The sequence below is a fragment of the Mirounga leonina genome, unplaced genomic scaffold, assembly GCF_011800145.1.
Source record: "Mirounga leonina isolate KUSES-001 unplaced genomic scaffold, KU_Mleo_1.0 Mir_496, whole genome shotgun sequence".
NCBI lineage: Eukaryota > Metazoa > Chordata > Mammalia > Carnivora > Phocidae > Mirounga > Mirounga leonina.
This window is the reverse complement of record NW_023270783.1, coordinates 554,060-576,928: the sequence shown is the minus strand read 5'-3', so window position 1 is coordinate 576,928 and position 22,869 is coordinate 554,060. Positions and strand designations below refer to the sequence as shown.

At 44.6% G+C, this 22,869-nt stretch overlaps 1 long non-coding RNA gene across 1 annotated transcript; it reads right to left on the bottom strand.

The window, feature by feature from the left end:
* Positions 1-283: 283 nt before the first annotated feature.
* On the bottom strand, positions 284-22,610 carry LOC118000438. Its single transcript, XR_004676458.1, has 3 exons — positions 22,116-22,610; positions 11,849-11,953; positions 284-503 (listed from the first exon to the last, which is right to left on the bottom strand). It is a non-coding gene; the product is annotated as an uncharacterized LOC118000438 (long non-coding RNA).
* Between the last annotated feature and the right edge of the window lie 259 nt (positions 22,611-22,869).

The window sequence follows — 22,869 nt, the reverse complement described above, 5'->3', positions numbered from 1 at the left end:
AAAATAAAAATTATTGCAACTTATTCTTTCCACAAAATGAGTTTTTTAAAGAAGTGAAATGTCTAGAGAGCTATTCTTAGATACCAAAAGTGAAAATAGAGCCCTGGTAAAATCTTTCAACACAGGGTTTGGTGAACTGGGAACAGATTCTCGCAAGCAGGGAGAGATTCTCCCAAGCACTGTGTGTGTGTGTGTGTGTGTGTGTGTGTGTGTGTGTGTGTGTGTGAGAGAGAGAGAGAGAGAGAGAGAGAAAGAGAGAGAGAGAGAGACAAGAAAGAGAAAATTAGTTTGCTAATGTTGCCATAACAAAGTACCCCAGACTGGGTGGTTTAAACAAAAGAAATCTATTTTCTCACAGATCTGAAGGCCAACAGTAGGAGATCAAGGGAACAGCAGGGTTGGTTTCTTCTGAGGCTTCTTTCCTTGGCTTGTAGATGGCTGTCTTCTCCCTGTGTCTGCACATAGTCTTTCCTCTGTGTATGTCTGTGTCCTAATCTTCTCTTCTATAAGGATACAGTCATATTGGATTAGGGCTCACCCATATGACCTCATTTTAACTTAATTACCTCTTTAGAGAGTCTATCTCCAAATACAGTCACATTCTGAGGTACTGGGGATTAGGACTTCAACACAATTCAGGGGAAACACAATTCAGCTCATAACAGAGAAAACACAAGGTGTGAAGGAACCACATCAGTAGTTTTTTTGCGGCGGAAGGTCCATTCAAACAGTCACAGATGGTGACATGGCCTTGCTTAGCTACCAAACTGGGAGACAACCATCCTCTCTAGAATTATCCCAGTTGACTGACATCAGAAGCGAACCATCACTAAACTCTTTTTTGTTGTTCTCTTATAATAATCCTTTAAAGATAATTATGACAAGGATTCTGGAGAAATTATAGAGTATGATATTCTAATCCCCCCAAATTCCCACATAGAAAGAGACCAAGCAACTAGTATATCAAAGTCAAAGACCTGGAACTCCTACAACAAAATAAGTCACAAGGTCTCCCAATGAATCTCACAAAATGAGCATGTAGGGTAAATCATCTATAGCCAAATGACCTTTGTGGTTGAGGATCTGAGTAAAAGGAAAGAGAGGGATTCCAACAGTCCAGAGAAGAGGAAAACCACATTGATGACCTATATTCACTGAAAACATAGAGGTCCAATCTGAGAATAGTAGGACCCAATTCATGGGCGAGACAAGGGGACCATGATACACTAATCTGGCCATGATGGAGCAGCCTATAAACCCTCAAAAATAGCATACTAAAGCTTCCTTTCAAGACAAACTCCACAATGAGAAGAACAGGAACAAATGGTGCAGAGAAAAGGGAATCACAGAAAAAAAAGTGGGGGAAGGGATCAGAAAGTCATATCTCAGAAAATACAAGGCAATAGTTTTTTCATCACTTTGCAAAAGCAGCAGAAGAGGGAGTGGTAGAGCCATGAAGCTAGAAAACCTATCATGACCTATCCCTTCACTCCTATAAATACACACTCATTTCACTTGGAAGGAAGGAAGGAAGGAAGGAAGAAAAGAAAGAAAGAAAAATAGAAAAGAAAAGAAAGAGTAATAGAAAAGGATCATGGATAATTCTTATATAAATTTATTACAAGAGAAAAGAGAATAAGAACATAACACTGTCCCCACAGACAATGCAAGTATAACAAAAGATATGCTATAAAATGCAGATGCAAATGTAACTTAATATTTGAAATGAGATGAAAGGAATTAAGAAAATAATACATGTTATTAAAACATAACGTGGGTGTGCCTGGGTGGCTCAGTCAGTTAAGCGTCCGACTTTTAGTTTTGGCTCAAGTCATGATCTCAGGGTCGTGAGATATGGCCCCACGTCAGGCTCCACCACTCATCGCAGAGTCTGTTTGAGATTCTCTCTCCCTCTCCCTCTGTCCCTTCCCTCGCTTGTGCTCTCTCTCTCTTTCTCACTCTCTCTCAAATAAATAAATAAATAAAATCTTTTAAAAATGTAATTTAAATCACCATTAGAAACATTCAGAAATATATTTGAAAAGACAGATGACAGAACTCTGAACAGAATTAGATATACAAGGGAAATTTTTCAGAAATAAAAACTAAATTAGAAGGCACATCAGAACCAATAAACAAAACAAATAATGGCTTAAAAGAAACAATATGTAAAAGAGGGAATTTTAGAAAATCAAAAAGAAATGAAGAGGTTCCACTTCCGGTTAGGATGTGAAAGATCATAAAAGACTAGCACTGAGTAATAAGAAAGCACTGGATAAGCTTTTACATTGTATTTTTCTTTAAAGTCATTGAAGAGCTGTAGATTCAAAGTTTAAATAAACTAAAATTTAGAGAGAGATTAGCTCATCTCAGGTGAGTACAAATAGTGGCCCCTTCCATTCCTGGGGCAAGTTGTTAAGCATGGGAACATGGGTGGGCAGAAAAGCAGTCTGCTACAGGCAGAGAAAATTGTTGGGGATAAAGGGAAGCTAACTGAGAAATTAACAGCTGATGTGTAGACTTGAATCTGGAGGAGCCCAAACACAAATTTGGACATCACTGGCTGCCAACTCTCTCCCACAGAAATTTCTTCAGTGAATGGTGGCCAGGAAGTCAGATGACACAGAGGAAAGTAAAGAGGAATTTTGTGGTGTCATGGTGCTTAGATCTCACAACTCTGCTAGAGGGAGGGTGATCCCATTCTCAAGACATTTGAAACCAGAGGTGAACTTAATTAACTAGAGCGGCAACCTAAGTCCTAATTTTGCTCAACTAATGATTTGATTGTAGAGATCATATCCTGATCCAAGATATCTGACTCACACTTCCCTTCAAGACTGATAGAATTGGAGTGGCTGCAGCAATTTGGGGGATCTCACTAAAGGGGGGTTGGGCTTACTATTAGTTGGGTTTATAAAATAAAAGTATGTGGTTCACAATCACTTCCACGTAAAGTTAAGTTATTGTTAGCTAGTCTACTGCATAAACAATTTCCAGGAATACTCCTCCTGCCCACTGTAACAACTCACCTGGCTTGGTGACACAAATATCCTAATACCACAATATATTTGCCTGTGCATCTCATTTCTTTAGTCTCCTAGGAGGAAAATCTGCCTGAACAAGACCTAAAGTTGTCAACTAGCATGATATTTTGCAAGAGTTATGTGTTTTCTTTTCAGGTTCGTTGATGGAGTATGTTAACCACACATATAAACTGGCTTTTCTTTGAAGAGTCTAATTATAGAGAGATGCCATTATAAATCTGTTCAAGCCTTGCAACTTGGACATAACAATATTATAAGTACTCTAATATATGTATTTATAAACATTCAAGAGAGAAACCCAAACACAACAGGAATGCAAAAAAAAATATTCAAAAAATTAATGAAGCTTGAATATGCCATTTAATTGCAATTTGAAAAGATGTTTTGGAATGTTTCAATAAAACAAGTGAGAAATTATAGAGCTCTTATATGACATGTATGAAAAGTGCCTTTTTTGACACTTTAAAATTTGTTAAAGCATTGAGAGAAAAATGCATATAAAAATTAATAGAATATTTTTTAAGCTATACAGATGAAAATAAACGGAAATTATCTCAATATCGAATAGAGAATTTTAGTAACAAATAAGTTTAGATTATACCAAAACAGTATATCATTAAGACAAGTAAATTTATAATAGAAATAATAGATTTTTTAATAATTTGATATCCAATTAATAATAAGAAGTGAATCAGAGGAACACATTGCAACAAAATTTCAATTTCTTGTTTATGTAACACTGAATACTGACACTGATAAAGATAGTCTAAAAGTTCTATGAAAGATAGTCTAAAAATCCTAAATCTTTATCAGTATCAGTATTCAGTGTCACATAAGTAGTCCACAACACAACAAGGACATTGATGACCATCTGGTTAGTGGCAGATGCCAAATCAAAGAATATTTAGAAAGAGTCACTCACAAGAAAACTTAAAATGCCTTGAAATCGTAAAGCTCATGTGCAAAAGAAACTTAATAAATGTTGTCCCATTTTAACAACAATCCTAAAACTTGACCAATAATGAGTTGTAAAGCTAAAGTCAATCAATTGAGCAATCTTTTCTCAACTGCCAATAATAAATGCATGTTGGTCACACATGCTAGAGGAAAGACTGCATTACCAACCTATTCTCTCTGTTTACATATATTTTATAATGTATTTTAACACCTTGTCATATGAGGAGAAGAGCAAAGAAAATGCAGCCCAAAAAAATACATAAAGAGAAAAAGAGGTGGTTCAGGCAGTTAACTAATAAAATATTAGGATAAAAACTTTTGCACAGCAAAGGAAACAGTCAACAAAACTAAAAGGCAACCTACAGAACGGGAGAACATATTTGCAAATGACATAACAGATAAATGGCTGGTATCCAAGATCTATAAAGAACTTACCAAACTCAACACCCAAATAACAAATAATCCAGTCAAGAAATGGGCAGAAAACCTGAACAGACACTTCTCCAAAGAAGACATATAAAAGGCCAACATACACATGAAAAAATACTCAACATCACTCGGCATCAGGGAAATACAAATCAAAATTACAATGAGATACCATGTCACACCAGTCAGAAGGGCTAAAATAAACAACTCAGGAAACAACAAATGTTGACAAGGATGCAGAGATAGGGAAACCCTCTTATACAGTTGGTGGGAATGCAAGCTGGTGCAGCCACTCTGGAAAACAGTATGGATGTTCCTCAAAAAGTTAAAAACAGAGCTACCCTATGACCCAGCAATTGCACTAGTAGGTATTTACCCCAAAGATAAAAACATAGTGATTTGAAGGGGCACCTGCACCCCAATGTTCATAGCAGCAATGTCCACAATAGCCAAAATATGGAAAAAGCCCAGATGTCCATTGACAGATGAATGGACAAAGAAGATGTGTGTATGCACACACACACACACACACACACACACACTGTGGAATATTACTCAGCCATCAAAAAGAATGAAATCTTGCAATTATGTGGATGGAACTAGAGAGTATTATACTAAGTGAAAAAATCAGTCAGAGAAAGAAAAATACCATATGATTTCACTCATATGTGGAATTTAAGAAACAAAACAGATGAACACAGGGGAAGGGAAAGAAAAATAAAATAAGATGAAATCAGAGAGGGAGGCAAACCATAAGAGACTCTGAACTCAAGGAGACAAACTGAGGGTTGCTGGAGGGGAGGGGGGCTTGGTGAATGGGGTAACTTGGTGATGGGCATTAAGGAGGGCACGTGATGTAATGAGCCCTGGGTGTTATATGCAACTGATGAATCACTAAATTCTACCCCTGAAACTAATAATACAATATACGCTAACCAAATTGAAGTTAAATAAAAAATTTAAAGAAAAAGATAAACTAAGGCATATTAAAAAATAAAATAAAATATTAGGTTGCTTTTCTGGACTTTTTAATGTGTATGTTATCTAATTTATAACGTGAGGATGATTTTTTCTCTCCTACATAAATATTTACTGTCATACCTAACTCTACATTCATAACTCAATATTATTTGTTTTAAAAGTGGATCCCCCCCCAAATAATATAGGCTTCAGGCTGGCCCAGGCTCCATGTGCATCAGCCATGCTCCCAGTGACAGTGGGATGTGAGGACACACCCTCCTAGTTGTTTTAAATACATCACCAATGTCTCTTATTTTTGTTTGCTGGTTTGCTTTTTTTTTTTTTTTAAGATTTTATTTATTTATTTGACAGGGAGAGAGCACAAGCAGGGGGAGCTGCAGAGGGAGAGGGAGAAGCAGACTCCCCACTGAGCAGGGAGCCAGACACGGGGCTCAATCCCAGGGCCCTGATCTCATGACCTGACCCGAAGGCAGACACTTAACCGACTGAGCCACCCTGGTGCCCCCGGTTTTCTTTTTATGATTTGTCTTTTTCCTTAAAGGGAGAGGTTCAAAGGGGGTGAATTTTCAGTTGTCTCAAGTTTGTCAGTCTGGCTTCACTGTTTAATAATTAAAGCCAGAGGACAGGACTTTCGGCATAACCATGTCCAATGATCAGATAGATTTCCAAATACAAATGTGGGGCCATGGGATTAAAACTACCAGGAATGGTTTAAAACAATAGAGAAAATGTGAGTCATTCTGTATAGCGGTCAGAAGGCACCATGGGGGCAGCTGGGGATGCACACCCCCTTGAAGAACCCCCTTGAAGAAGCATGGCCACCCTATCATAAGGTTACTCCTGGGACCATTTCTCTTTAATAGTGTCCATGATGGATAGTTTTCAAAACCATCTGTTTTGACAGCTGGGCCCACGCATCAGCAGACCTCCTGGAGAGATAAAGAGATGCTGGTATAATCCAACTAGACAATCCAGAGAAAACCTGTTTTGGCAGTATGGCAGACACATCACTATTCCGTTGTGGAAGAACTGGTAACAAAAATCCATGGAGTGTTCACTCTGTGCAAGATGCTGTGCTAGGCATTTTATTAATGCATTATCAGATTTAGCCTTTGCCCAAACCTCAGAGGTAAGTAATAAACACATGAGGAAACAGGCCCTGAGAGAGGCAGGCTGGAAGTTCAAGAGCTGGGACTGGACCAGCCCCTGCCTGTGTTCCATCTGCCACCCATTGCATCCTGTCCGCCAGCCCAAGTGTTGGGTGCACGCTGGGGTTCCTGCAAAACAATGCCGTGTTCATCCAGGCTGAGTAACAGACTTCCTCAGGAGTGGATTTAAGCAGCTGCATGACCAAAAGACCAAAAGGAGTTGTGTCATAAGTGGAAAGGTAATTCTCTGGACTGAGAAGACAAGAAGTCTAGGCTTCTAGAATGTGCTGCTTGCCAGCTTGGACCTGATTTGTACTCCCTCAATTTCCCTTTCCCCATGAACCAAACAAAAATCACCTCAGCCTACATTTATACAGACCTAAGGATGAGCCAGGCACCACTCCAAACCCTCACAACCCTATCATCATCCAATTTCACAGACAGGGAAACTGAGGCATAGAGAAGTTAAGGAAACTGCCCATGGCCAGGATTTGAGCCCAGGCAAGCTGGACCCCAAGTCTTCACTCCCAGCTGCTGTGCATGTATCCCATATATCTGTGACACAACTCAGGAGGGTGGTCTACATCAGTGCTTCTCAGAGCGTAGTCCCTAAGTTGGTAGAAATGCAAATTCTCAGGCCCCACGAGAGACTACTGGATCAGCAATTCTGGGGGCCTGGGATGGGACCCAGCAATCTGCCTTTAACAAGATCTCTGGGTAATTCTGATGCTTGTTCAAGTTTGAGGACCACTGCTCTAAATGATCTCTAAGGTTCTTCCAAAGCTGAGCTAAGGAGGGAAGGGGGCAAAGGGCAGAGAAGTAGGAGATAAAACAGATCAATAAAGGGAGAAACAGACATGGTGGGAACACATTTCATAGACACACAGATATCTACCATGATGGGGACATTCTGCTCCAAGAAAAGCAGCCATGGGGGTCCCATGGACAAGCAGGAGTCTGAGAGGGGGCCAGAGGCAGAAAGCAAGCAGGACAGGAGAGCCAAGTATGCACAGATTAGGCCTCCCTTGAAACCTGGCTGATCTCACCACCCCCAACCTCTCTCGGTGCTGCCTTCACGGCTCTTGACACTTTCCACCCCAGGATGAAGGTTGTCAGTCATGTTAGTGAAAGCAAAAGCATCCCTGAGTGGGAAGCATGCTGGGGACCATTTCACCCAGCAGGACCACTTCTAAAGCAGAGGGTGACGGTCGTTCCACCACCAACCAGAAGTGCCCTGTGGAAAGACAGAACAAAAACTACATGTTCCCTAAGAGAAGTAAGCCAGGCTGACCAGAGAAGGGGTAACAGCTCCTCATGAGGGATTCCAACCCCTGGGACTTCCTGAGTGGGTGGCAGGAACCGCAAGTACAAGAGGTTGACGCTCGATGAAGGGACTTTGACAATGGGAGAGAGAACAGGAGGACACAAAGGATAGATCCTCCCCGTCTCCCTCCCGAAGGACAGTTCTGAGTCCATACAGCCTCCCTGGGGCAGTCCACAGGACCAACCAGGTCGTGATCTCAGGGTCGTGAGATCGAGCCTCGCATCAGGCTCTGTGCTAGGTATGGAGTCTGCTTGGATTCTCTCTCTCCCTCTTCCTCCCCCCAACCTCTAAAAAATAAAAATCTAAAAATTAAAAAAAAAAGTGTATCAAGAACACTGAGCTGGGAGTCTAGATATAAAGTGTAGTCAAATCACTAATCAGTCATGGAAAGCATAATGGTCATATAATCAGAAAATGGTCTCTTGCTGTCGTCGGCTGAAAGTGGAAAATAAAGTGCCTGCGCGTGTGACCCAGGCTTAGGAAGAAAGGCCAGAGTTGTGGGGAGGCAGGATCTAGCCCAGACACAGAGAGGCAAGGGCCAGGAGGGATCCAATAGCACGTGGGTTGGATTAGTATGGAATCTAATGGGTGGTGAGCCAAGAGTCGTGCAAATCTGAATGTAAGCAATATAAAAGTGAGTTTCAAGCAAATGCTGACAATAGGTTCTGATGCATATAACGGAAGATTGTCAAGAGCAACTTTTTCACAACTCTGGAAATTAACCAAAGACTTGCAACAATTCAAGGAGATTTCTTCAAGAAAAATGACTGAATCTCGGTAAGAAATGTGAGCTTTAGAGCATTTTCCCTTGGTCCCTAGACCCTTCCTCTTCCCAATGGGGCAGTGGGGGCATGGAGCTCCCCTCAAAGCCCCATTCCCAGACACTGTCCCATCTGGAAGTTCCCTAGAAATCCCAGTGGCACACTTGACAAAGAACAGAGCCTACACGCTTAGTTCAAGGAAGTCAGCAAACAAACACACCCAGCTGCTGCCAATAGAACCTGGGAGATGCGATTTCCAGAGCCCCCACAGCATAGTATTTGGTATGTCCAGTTTTCGGCAAAAAAGTAGGGGTGGGGGTGCCTGGGTGGCTCAGTCGTTAAGCATCTGCCTTCGGCTCAGGTCATGATCCCAGGGTCCTGGGATCGAGCCCCGCCTCGGGCTCCCTGCTCAGCGGGAAGCCTGCTTCTCCCTCTCCCACTCCCCCTGCTTGTGTTCCCTCTCTCGCTGTGTCTCTCTCTGTCAAATAAATAAATGAAATCTTTAAAAAAAAAGTTATTAGACGTGTAAAGACAGGAAATATGGCCCTCAGGGAAAAAAAAAGTCAGAAATTGCCCCTGAGGAAGCCCAGATGTTGAACTTACGAAATAAAGATGTTAACTCGGCTGTTATAAATATATCCAAGAGCTAAAGGAGGGGCACCTGGGTGGCACAGTTAGTTGAGCGTCTCTTAATTTCGGCTCAGGTCATGATCTCAGGGTCGTGGGATCAAGCCCCGTGTCGGGCTCCACGCCCAACAGGGAGTCTGCTTGAGATTCTCTCTCTCCCCTTCTGCTCCTCTGCTTTCTCTCTCTCTCAAAATAAATAAATAAAATCTTAAAAAAAAACAAAGAGCTAAAGGAGGCCACATCTGGAGAATGATAGGAAGGCATGAGAACCATGTCACACCAGATAGATGATATCGATCAAGAAATGGGGATTAATATATATCAGTACAGTACAGTAACTGCCATGAAAAATGGGTCAGTGGGGCTCAGGTCTGAAGACAGGTCAGTTGAGATCACTCAGGCTGAGGAAGAGAAAGCTCTCCGTCAACTCAGGTGCTTCGACAAAGACCGCAGGCTGGTGGCTCGAGCAACAGATAATGATTTCCCACAGTTCTGAAGCCTGAAAGTCCCAGATCAGGGTGCCCACATGGTCGGGTTCTTGGTGAGAGGTCTCTTCCTAATTACAGACAGCTGTTTTCTTGCTGTGTCCTCACAGGGCAGAGAGAGCTCTGGTCCCTTCATCCCCTTATAAGGACACCAATCCCATCATGGGGCTCCACTCCCATGGCCTCATCTAAACCCAATTACCTCCCAAAGGCCCCATCTCCAAACACGGATGATTAGGGCTTTAATATCTGAATTAGGGGACCTGGGGGAGACACATTCAGTTCACTGAAGAAAGAAAAGAGAATTTTTTAAATGAATAGAGCCTCAGAGATCTGTGGGACACCCTCAAGTGGACAAACAGACACATACTGGAAGTCCCTGAAGGTATTTTATGCCGCAGGACATTTGCACCTACTGTTCCTCTGCCTGAGTTGTTCTCCTTTACATAGTGTCAGCACGGATCCCTCACTTCCCTCTTCCAGATCTCTGCTCAGATTTCACCTCAACACTGAGACTTTTCCTGAGCTCCTCATATGAAACAGCAACTCCCTATCCCTCCTCACCACCCACGGGTATTTCTTATATTTTTTGAGATTTATTTTTTATTTATTTGACAGAGAGCGGGGAGAGAGAGAGAGAGAGAGCACATGAGTAGGGGGGAGGGGCAAAAGGGAAAGGGACAAGCCGGGAGCCCAACACAGGACTCGATCCCAGGACCCCGAGATCATGACCTGAGCCAAAGGCAGATGCTTAACCGACTGAGCCACCCAGGCGCCCCGACCCACAGGTACTTCAAATTCTCCTACACTACTTTGTTTTTCTCCATGGCCATCACTTATGTGATATTCTGTGTATCTACTTGTTTATTGGGTCATGGTCCTCTCCCCCAACAGAAGGTCAGTTCTAGGAAGGCTGAGAGTTTGCTGCTTGGCCCACTGTCTCACTGCCAGTCGCGCACCCAACAGATGTGCACCAGATATTTTCTGGATGAATGAACCCTGTCAGCCATAAAAACGTCTATCTGCTTTGATCCAGCAAACTCACTCCTGGGAATTTAAGCAAGTAATTCAAGAGAAAAGTTACATGAATGCAAATGGTCGTTGCCACCAAATTGTGTTTGTCAAACCTCATTTTACCAACCACATAGGGAAAGCTAATTATCAAAAATCAGCATATGGAGTCAGGTTTTTAGGGAAGGTTCCTTGGAAGAGAGAGTTTTGAGCAGAGTCTTGAAGAGGCAGGTTTGGTGAAGCCGAAGAAAGACCCGGGGGAGCAACGTGTCTGACAAAAGGAACAAAATCCAGAAGATATTGGTCAGTCATCTGCATCGGGGGTCCCAGAGGGAGTGGAGTTACAGGACCAGAGAGAAGCTGCTGGGTGAGAGAGCCCACCTGAAGTTCAGCGTAAACATGACTGAGCGCTTCTCTCAATAAATACTGGAGAATCTCAAAATATTATAAATGTAAAGTTTGCATCTTACCACAACTGTTTTAAAATACCTGCAAATGTGTAGAATATCTAAGATGTGCTCTTCCAGATCAGGAAAGCCATTCTGCACTTCTGGCAGATCCTGTCAAACACACGCTTACCTGGGTTTCTGACACAGAACCCATGCGGATAAGCAAGGGCGGGCTTCCCCACCTGCCGAACACCTCCGCACCTATTAAGGGTCCCATGTCAGATCTTTTGGGGTTTGTCAGTGTGTTTGCAACTCTGTCAGAAAAGATTTGAGAGCAATCTCAACAGAAAGAACAAAAAGCCGTTCCTCTAGGTGAGAAAAGCCCTTTGACAGGAAAATTCCAACAAAAATATTTGAGCACATAAATAACAACAACATTCCCAGGGCATTGGCTAAGTTGATCGAAGGACATTTAAGGGCCTCTGTCTTAATGGGTGAGCAAATTATTTAGGTGCACGTAAATCAGCGCAGTCACGTGAACATACACGCACCCATAGGTTCCCTCGGTGCATGTCTGTGGGCACCTGTGTCGAATCAGGTCTCAGACCGCGTGGTCTGCTGGAGCCCACAAGAGCAGCTTCTGTGCTCAGCAGGTCTAGAGACGATAAAAGTTGTACAGGTCCCAAATCCCTTACCTGAAATTCTTGGGTGCTCTGTAATTCAGAATGTTTCAGATTTCCAAAAAAACACTGGCGCAGACCTTATATTTATAGCAGTCCAGTGAAGTCCCCAGCAGTACCCTGTAATCAAGCACATTAGCATTTCCATAGCAAAACATAAATATTCACACTAAGGGAGATAAATGAAGCTATACGTAAGCCCGAGTGCAGGTCAAGGATTTGCCACCAAACGAGCTTGCTGCAATGTTATGGAACACTTCCTTTAAAACACAGAGCTTTCAAAAATAAAAATAAAATCCAGAGCTTCCTGGACTTGAGGATTGTGAGTAAGGGGTGATGGATTGTGGAAACGAGCTGTTTCCAGAAAGGCTTGAAACTACTGGAGACAATGCGTGTGATGCAGCAGATTGGGGATCACAGGACCTCAGTCAGATGCTCAGGCTCTCAGCCTCAGACTCCACACGACATTCACACACAACACACGTGTGATCAACCAAGGCAAAGAAACATCTGTGGTCGTGATCACCGGGAGGACCTAGGGTTTGCTGAGAATCGAACTGGAGAGAACAGGGGGTTGTGGCCGCAGGATTTGGGGAGAAGTTCAGGACCTGCTCAGGAGGGAGGCAGGTGGAGAGCAGCGGCGGATCTCAGTCTGAGAGAGGACCCAGAGCAAGACCAGAAGCCAGTTTTTGTGCAGTTTTGCTTTAGAGTTTGCAATTTCAGACCTTTCCTGCCTCCCCACAAAACCACCCGCCAACTCTCTACATCTCACTTATCTGTGACAGCGTTAGATTTAACGCTGGGATGCATTGAACTGCTCAGATCCACCTCAGGTGAGTGTGAGCCAAGGTCAGAGTTTTCCAGCCAACACCCAGGACACACCCACCCACCATCTGCACCCCAGGTCAGTGACCACAGTCTACAGCTCAGTCTGACATCCACGACAGGAGCCCCTGGCTGCAGGAATGGTTTGCAAATACACTTGGCAACGAGAGGGTGTGGTCTTGCTTCCAGGCGTAGGGATATCTAAATGAGTTTACCGACAAGGACACACAGGAAGCTAGGCTGTGTGGTTTAAGTGAGGCTAGTAACAGCAGTTACCGGGTAGCAGCTTCTGGGCGCTTTACAAAGATTAACTCGCTAATCCTCACAACAGTCCCTCCAGGTGGGTGCTGTTAATACTTCCATTTTACAGATGACAAAACTGAGAGGTAGAGAAGTTGAATGACTTGGAGAGGTGAGTGCTGGGATTTACACTCCGGCCCCCATGCTATTTACAAATACGCTAAACATGGTTCAAAGACCTCCATTCATGCACTTTGCAGCCCAAAGCTTCTGCTGGGCTTGCTGCCTGCCTACCGATGGATGACGGAGATAAAGGATTATGAAAGACTAGTGGATTTTCAAAAATATTCAACAAAAAAAACAGTCCAATTAATGTCTTCTGCCTCTTCTCAGCAAACCCAAAATTATGACATCCAAGTGACTCGGGATAGTCTCCATTTGCCAGTCTTCAGAGTCTAACGGCAGGGGAGTCCCTGAGTCCCTGTTCAGCACAAGCCTGGCCTCCTTTGCCATTCCCTGGACCGTCCTTCAAATTCTACAGCCTTTGCCGATTCTGTGCACGGTAGCGAAGGTGCTCCAGACCAAGCTCCTTGCAGAGATGCCAACAACACACTCACCGCACTGAGCTCCCTAAGAAACCAAACGCTGGGTGCTATGAGTGATCCCAAGCCGGACTGGCCATTCACGTCTGATTGGACCCTTTTGGGTTGATTTTGCAGCACCAATATTTGTAGTTGAGGATTTCCTACACCCCCTTCCCACACGTACACACATGCGTGCACAGCCATAACCTCCCTACCCAAGAATAACAAAGCCAGTCTCAGACAAATTCTGCTTCTCCTACAGCCAATGATCATCAAGCAGGGGCAAATAGCCTGCCACAACCTTGTGCGTAAACGCCATGATATCCCAGCGACCTGCTTTTTAGGTGATTAGAAGACACTGTATGAACGTCTCTCCTGAGGCTGCACCTCGGCAGGATCCAGCTAAGCATATCAGTGCGGGTGGGAAGTCTGGCGCCCAAGGGCGGACCCAAGACTGTTGGGGGGTCAAGTCTGGGCCCCAGGTCATGGCCAAGGGAGAATGGCCTGCTTAAGTCTAGTGAAAGCAGGGCAGTCTTCCTCGGCACACCCTCCCAAGAGGCAGGTGCCCTGTGACAGCCTGGGGCAGGGGTGGAAGCCGGGCTTGCCACCTGACTCAGCCTCCTTCAGACCCTGGGATTCCTGGTAGAGCATTTAAGCTTGCGGCAGCCTCAGTTTCCCTGACAGTAAAATGGGGGCCCACTGCTTACCCTCCAGGCCACCATGAGGACATAATGAGATAATGCACAGTACGTGAAACAGCACCTCCAGCAAAAGCTCAGTGTGAACGTTAGTGACTCTGATTACCCAACACGCTCTAGTCCTTGCCTCAGGGCAGAGTTTCTTAACCTCAGCACGGCCGACTCTGGGGACCCAGTAATTCACTGCCGTGGGGGCTGTCCTGCATGTTGTAGGATGTTGAGCAGCATCCCTGGCCTCTACCCTCTAGATGCCAGTAACACTCTCGTCCCAGTTACAACAACCAAACATGTCTCCAGACTTGGTAAGTGTCCCAGAGAAGGGGAAGGGAAATGCCCCCTGCTAATCCCTTAAGAACCACTGCCTCACAAAAACAGACACATAGATCAATGGAACAGAATAGAGAGCCCAGGAATGGACCCTCAACTCTATGGTCAACTAATCTTCAACAAAGCAGGAAAGAATATCCAACGGAAAATTCTCTTCAGTAAATGGTGCTGGGAAAATTGGACAGCCACTTGCAGAAGAATGAAACTGGGCCATTCTCTTACACCATACACAAGAATAGACTCAAAATGGATGAAAGACCTAAATGTGAGAAAGGAATCCATCAAAATCCTAGAGAAGAACACAGGCAGTAACCTCTTTGACCTCGGCCACAGCAACTTCCTGCAAGACACATCTCTAAAGGCAAGGGAAACAAAAGCGAAAATGAACTATTGGGACTTCATCAAGATAAAAAGCTTCTGCACAGCAAAAGAGACAGTTAACAAAACTAAATGGCAACCTACGGAATGGAGAAGATATTTGCAAATGACATAACAGATAAACGGCTGGTATCCAAGATCTATAAAGAACATATCAAACTCAACACCCAAAAAACAAATAATCTGGTCAAGAATTGGGCAGAAGACATGAACAGACATTTCTGTTCCCATATCCATGGGATATCATGGCCAAAAGACACATGAAAAGATGCTCAACATCACTCAGCATCAGAGAAATACAAATCAAAACCACAATGAGATACCACCCCACACCTGTCAGAATGGCTAAAATTAACAACACAAGAAACAACAGGTATTAGTGAGGATGCAGAGAAAGGGGAACCCTCTTGTAGTGTTGGTGGGAATGCAAGCTGGTACAGCCACTCTGGAAAACAGTATGGAGGTTCCTCAAGATGTTAAAAATAGAGCTACCGTACGACCCAGCAATTGCACTACTGCGTATTTACCCCAAAGATACAGATGTGAAAAGAAGGGGCACCTGCACCCCAATGTTCATAGCAGCAATGTCCTCAATAGCCAAATTGTGGAAGGAGCCCAGATGTCCTTCAACAGATGAACAGATAAAGAAGATGTGGTTCATATATACAATGGAATATTATGCAGCCATCAGAAAGGATGAATACCTACCATCTGCATCGACATGGATGGAGCTAGAGGATATTACGCTAAGTGAAATAAGTCAATCAGGGAAACAATTACCATATGGTTTCATTCATATGTGGAACATAAGGAATAGTGCAGAGGACCATAGGGGAAGGGAGGGAAAACTAAATGGGAAAAAAATCAGAGAGGGAGACAAACCATGAGAGACTCTGGACTCCGGGAAACAAACTGAGGGTTGCTGGAGGGGAGGTGGGGTGGGGGGATGGGGTAACCGGATGATGGGTATTAAGGAGGGCATGTGATCTGATGAGCACTGGGTATTACACAACTAATGAATCATTGAACACTACATCAAAAACTAATGACATACTGTATGTTGGCTAACTGAACTTAAAAAAAAAAACACCACTACCTCAAGGGACAGAAACCTCACAGCCAAATGCAGTTGTGGACCACCACTCCTGGGGACAATGTGGCGCACAAGAGCAGAGAGCGGTGGGGAAGAAGGAAAACCTACCATGCCCGAAAAGTGGGACATTTGAGAGCAACTGGACTTGCTGAATGTGCAGGTCCTCATACTGTACTTGCCCCACTCAACTTGTACCTTCCGATGTATAACGATGGTATGGTGTTGAGTTTACATCAATACAGATTTCTGTCATTAATCTGTTATATCAAAGAGAAGGTAAACTATTTGTCTATGAAAGGAACACACTGTATTTATTATCACCTGTTCAAGACAATGGAAATGCACAGCTGTTGGCCAGGTGCTTAGGTGTGGGGCGGGGTGGACAGGTCCAGAGAGGGCACTAACGATTGCCTTGGGAGGAAACGGGCCAGCGTTCCCATCCAAAATCAAATCAACCTCTGTGTGAATACCATCCACTTTCTTTTTTTTTTTTTTTAAGATTGTATTTGTCAGAGAGAGAGAGCGTGTGCGTGCACAAGAGGGGGAGCAGCAGGCAGAGGGGCAGAGGGAGAAGCAGGGAGCCCGATGCAGGACTCGATCCCAGGACCCTGGAATCATGACCTGAGCCGAAAGCAGACGCTTCACCAACGAAGCCACCCAGGCGTCCCTACCATCCACTTTCTAAAGCGACAGTTCTGGTCAGGCAGATAACGATAAAAGGGTATGGAAGAGAGATGCAAAAAACAAAAGGGGAAGAAGGGCACCTGGGTGGTTCAGTCGGTTAAGCATCCAACTTTTAGTTTCAGCTCAGGTCACGATCTCAGGGTCCTAGGATCGAGCCCCGTGTCAGGCTCTGTGCTCAGCAGGGAGTCTGCTTGAGATTCTCTCTTTCCCTCTCCTCTGCCCTTCCCCTCCACATCCCCCCCCCACACACACACAAACACTCTCTCTCTCACTCTAAAATAAATAAATAAACCGTTTTTTAAAAAAAGAAATAAAAGGGGGAGAGCATGGGGCAATAAAGGAATACACCAGAAAGCAGTATTTAGAGTTTGTCATTTGGACAAAAAAATTTTTTTTTAAAGATTTTATTTATTTATTTGACAGAGAGAGACACAGTGAGAGAGGGAACACAGGCATGGGGAGTGGGAGAGGGAGAAGCAGGCTTCCCGCCGAGCAGGGAGCCCAACACGGGGCTCGATCCCAGGGCCCTGGGATCATGACCTGAGCCGAAGGCAGACGCTTAACGACGGAGCCACCCAGGCACCCCAAAGATTTTTTTTTAAGCAGTCATGAGTTCTTATGTCTTCTCTTTCAGGAGATGACTCTGCTTTCTCTTTGTTGTGAAGAAAGTAAAGTGGAAACGTGAGGCCATCAGAGAAGCCTGCAGCGGCCTCTCAGACTGAGCGGCAGCGTGGCGTGGAGTCAGCCAGAAGCTCCTGACCTTGACCGTGGTCACAGCCTTCCTTCCAGCTTCCATGCCCTACACCACACGATAAAAGTAGTGGCCTCCAGAAGCCGTTCTCTGACTCTGCTGCAGAAATGGTGCTTCCACAGCTGCTGGCAGCTTGTGAAAATTGCAGATTTCCAAACTCTGTCTCCGAAGAGTCTGATTCAGTAGGTCCTACTGGGGCCCGGGGACCCACCTTCTGAGGCAGGTGTGGCCTGCACCCACATCTGGAGAAGGATGGAACCCCTGCTCAGTATCCTCCCAGAGCTACTCAACTGCACTTCACTTTGAGAAGAAAACCAACTCTACTCCAAGGTTTTGAGATCTATTTCACTGCATTTTTAAAGTTGTATTCTGATAAATTTAGCCAGTCCATAGCTACAGTGCCTTAAAGTCTTCCTCTGAGGGTTGAAGCAAAAATAAATAAAATAATAAAATATAAAACAAAACAAATCAACCCCAGAAGTTTTGACGAATAATGCAGACTCTTCTTAGGAATTTTTGAGGATACAACACAGCACTTTATATTGCAATATTCAAAATTCCCTTCTCTCTCTCTCTCCCTTTCTCCCTCCGTGGAGCTCCCTTCTGGCCCTGCAGCCCTCACCTCTCCCACCTCTGCCCCGAGCAAGTCTGCCTAGACCCCATCTCCTGGGTCAAGGACCTCCCCACCCCCTGCCATCAGCAGCCCACTGGGAAATGTAGTCTGGTCTCTTGCCCCAGCTGCTTTTCTCTCACATTGGAGGCTGGAGTTCTACGGGAAAAAGTACCACTGTGTTAGCCTTCCAGTGCAATCAGAAGTTCTAGACTCGCAAATATAATACATCAGAAAAAAAAAAGCCAATGAAAACAGGGGTCCCCTGGTGGTTTTGAGGAAATATTGGTATTGATTAGAAAGTGGAAGAGATCCCAAAGGACTTTAACCACTTAAAACTAAAACGGGAAAAACCTCAGACGTTGTCTGAGTGGGAGGAAAACTGAAATGGAGGTTTCCTGAGGGCTAATCAAGGCAACTCCTTGTAAACAAGTAGGTAAGAACACAGCAGAGCCAAGACACTTCTCCTGTGGGGACACAGCCCTGTGCTGGGGGGCTTGGTGAGGAGACTGATTCTCACAACCTGACTCATGGGGTCAGTTGTCAGTGCCCCCGTGATCAGCTGCCATGCATCTGGATTCTCAATCGAGATGCCTGCTCAGACAACCACATGGGGCCCAGGGGACAATGCAACCAAATGCATCTGGAGACGATGCCACTGTGGAATTTGAGCTGGATATTCAAGAAGATATTCCAGTTAGTAGGTATCAGCATGAGCCAAGATTTGAGGCAGAAAAACACGAGGTTGGCTTGAGACAGAGCAAGCATCCCATGTGTGTGTGTGGGGGGGGGGGGGCATAGAATTAACACGTGGAGAAGTCTTGAACATCCGTGTGCTGCTCATTACCGAGCTCTTGTCCCTCAGCTCCCACTGCACCCTCTCTCCTGGGCTTTGTGCTGCTGGGGCTGGAGGTCTGCAAACCACATCGCCGCTGTGCCAGCAGTTCCCTGTGCCGACAAAGGGGGCGCTCGAGGGAGACTGCAAGGCTGGAGGAGGAGGCCGGGAGGGCTGTTTCCTGTCTGCTTCCTGTTCCTGCCCGCCTCACCCCCGCAGCCCTTCCTCATCATGTCAAAGGCTGCTCTTGCTTCCCTTTGGACCGGGTCTGGGAGCTTTTGACCGGCGAACCAGCCTCATTAGGCAGCCCGTGGGAGGCGCCAGACCCGACCTCGGGACCTCCTCCTTAGAGCCCTGAAGTTCACCCCCATGGGGCCCTCAGCCAAGCTCCTAAAAGTTTTAATTCCAGTTTCTTCACTTTGTACCTCCAACTTAAGGGAAGTAGCAGCTCCCTGCAATTGTCTCCTCCATAATCCGGAATTTTCACCTTTCACTTTATCTTAGCCTAACGGCCAAGAAGCCATTGAGTTTTTAACTTGCAATTACCTACTTTATTACCTAGTTGACAGATCTTTATATTAAATTCTACTAAAATAGCTGCTTTGATTTGTTTCCTGGTTGGATCCTGACTAATAAAACCAGAAAGGGAAATTAAATCTCTATGTGATGAGGAACTCTTATTCCACAAATTTAGAAGTACAAGAATATCTTTTCATTCGTTTACTTAAAACAAATTAAATCCTACCCAATGTGTGTTCAACCCATTAGGCTAGACATTAGCAGGGCTCTGACTCCCAGCCCAGAAGCAAGTAAGGACGAAGGGAGGCTTACATAGCACCAGAATATTCATCTGTGAGGACACACTATGGTATGTACAACCTGGTCACTTTGAGATTCCTGCTGTCAACCCACTAGCCTCATGAAAGCCCATGCTTTAGAATAAAGGCTAATCTGGTTAAAGAGAAAAGGCTACTCTAGATCTGCCACAACAAAGATTACAACAAGGATTGAAAAAATCTAGCCAAACTACAAGCAGATTAACCACTTGCCAGAATAATGATCTGCACTACTCAAAGGAAGACAACAAAATCCAGATACTCAACAATGTAATATTCACAATCACAAATCACAGCAAATTAAAACCACAGTGAGATACCACCATATACCCATGACAACAGTAAAAGTTAAAAACCTGACAATACCAAGTGTTGGTGACATTATCAGAAACTGTAACTTTCATACACTGCTGGTAAAAATGTAAAATGGTACAACCACTCAGAAAAATTTGACGGTTTCTTGTGAAGTTGCATTTACACTAACTGTATGACCCAGATGTCCCACCTCTAGGTATTTATCCAAACAAAATGAAAATATGCTTACAAAAAGATTCATCTTCATGTGTTCCTAATAGACTTACTCATAATAGCCAAGAAATGAAAACAATTCAAATGTCCATCAATAAGTGAATGGATGAACAAATTTTAGTGTATTTACACAGTGTGATATTACACAGCAAAAACTATTTCTAATATACAGAAGAAATTCACAAACATGCTGAGTAGAAGATTTTGGGCACAGAAGAGTACCCTTAAATTGACCCTTAAACAATGGAGGTTAGGTGTAAACTTAATTACTAATAGCCTATTGTTGGTCGGAATCCTTACAGGTAACATAGTCAATTAACACATATTTTGTATTGTTATATGTATTATATACCATATTCTTACAATAAAGTAAGCTAGAGAAAAGAAAATGTTATTGAGAAAATACGTTTACAGTACTGTACTGCAAAAAATCTACATATAAGTGGACCCCTGCAGTTCAAACCCAGTTGTTCAAGGTTCAACTGCATATAATGTATGATATTTATGTGAAATTCACCTGCAATGATAAAAATCAGATCCAACTATGTAGGTCCAGAAGGTGGGGGAAACTAGTTGGGAAGAGACAGTAGGGAATTTGGGGGTGGGGATGGAAATATTCTATATGTCATGTGGGTAATGGTTACCACAATGTGGATACTAAGTTGTTTTTTTTTTAATTCATCAAACTGTACATTTAAAAGAGTGCATTTTATGTGTAAATTATATCTCAGTAAAATTAAAATATATGTTTACAGTTTAAAAAAGAGTACTGGGGGAAAATTTGTCCTTTAGGTGAGTGGAAGATGGATCAAAAAGGCAAGAGACCAGTGGCAGAGGTCATAAGTTGCCTTCTGAGTAAGCTAGAAGCCCAGGTGTTCTTGTAGGTTTGGTCTTTCAAACCCAAAGCCCAGGCTCACAGTGTAGAGTAAAAGGAAACAAAAATTAGCATTCCAAGGGGTGACTGGGTGGCTCAGTTGGTTAAACGCTGACTTCTGGTTTTACTTCAGGTAGTGATCTCTTGGTCTCATGGGGCTCCCGGCTCAGTGCGGGATCTGCTTCAAATTCTTTCTCCCTCCCCCCTCTGCCCTTCTCTGCTCACACACACTCTCTCTCTCAAATAAATAAAATCTTTAATTTTTTTTATTTTTTCAAATTAGCATTCAGGGATGAAGGTGGTACAAATGCCCAACAACAGAAACAGGATGAGCAAACTGAAATGAGTGGATTCGATGAGTCACTGATGCACCCAGCCAGGCCCTAAGGGCGCTATGCCCTGTGGATACGCAGGAAAACCAGTTTGCTATAGGTACTGCAATAGGGCCAGCTGCCACAACGTAGTGGGAATGGAAATCGCTGGAGTTTGGCAAACCAATGTATGTGAGAAGGAGCTTCAGAGACCACCTGGTCTTGGAAGCCTGGGTTCCTACAAGAATATTGGGGTGGGGGAAGGTCATTAACCAGAGAGACCCACTCAGAAGGACAGGCCAGACGTGGCAAAGAAGGGGAAGTATTTAGCCTGGAAACTTCTGAGCTCAGAGGGCCTACAGGACAACCAGGTGATGCCAAGCAGTAGCTGGGAATGTAAAACGCAGGAAGGACAACACATGTGGGTTTCTAAGTCCACTCGAATAAGCCTTGTTCTTTTATACTAAGTACCTCTGCACCAGCTGTTCCTTTGCCTGAAACACTTTCCCTCTCCTCCACATCCATCAAGTCTACTTTGCCTAAAAGACCAGTTCAAATGGAACCATAAAAGTGATCCTGGACTCCTGTAGGCAAGCTAAATAGCTTTGGCCCCCTCCCATCTTAGTGTGCTAATTGCGGGTGAGTGGAAAGACTGGACTGAGAAGGGCCTGAACTCTGGGGTCGGAGTGATCTGGATTTGAATCCTACCTGCCAATCATACCAGCGGTGTGATCCTGGATAATTCACAACGTCTTGAGTCTCGGAGTCCTCCTAGGTGAAATGGAGAGAACACTGAACTCCTAAGGTCATTTCATTTGACAAATAGAAGCCTAACTGCGGCCGATTGGCGGTGCAAACAGTGGTATGGTCCCTGCAATTGTTAAAGGACCTGTTCTCTCTCGTCCTCTAGACTGTGAGCCCCACCAGGCAAGGGTCCCTGTTGTCTCCGGGTTTCCGTGAGCCGGTGTTCACATCATGCTTGGCGCTACAAAGAGCTGGAGGAAATGTGGGCGAGGGACACCCGCGAGCCATTCAGGCAGGGCGCACGGGAATCCCGCGCAGGTTTCGCTGCGAATTCACTCAGAAATCACATCTGTGATTTGGCAGCCGCAGGAATGAGGCCAGCAGCAGCCCGCCACCTTCTGCCAGAAAGGAGAGTAATAACATCTGCAACTGTGAGTCACTGTAGAGGTTTCACTGCAGACGCACCTCGGGGAACCCGGAGGCGGAGCCGGGAGCGGGGAGGGGTCTTGGGTGCCGATCCGCGTTCCCCAGGGTGGAACGAGAGTGAAAAGCGACTTGGGCTGAGTTCGGGTACTGCGGGGAGGAGAAGATGGCCACCGCAAGGATTTTCCTGAGAGGGTGGCCTCGGGGCGGCGAGAACCCGCCTCAAGCACCACGACAGTGGGGACAGCGAGGATGTGACCCCGCGTGGGAGGCTTGCTTCCCTAGAGGACCGCTG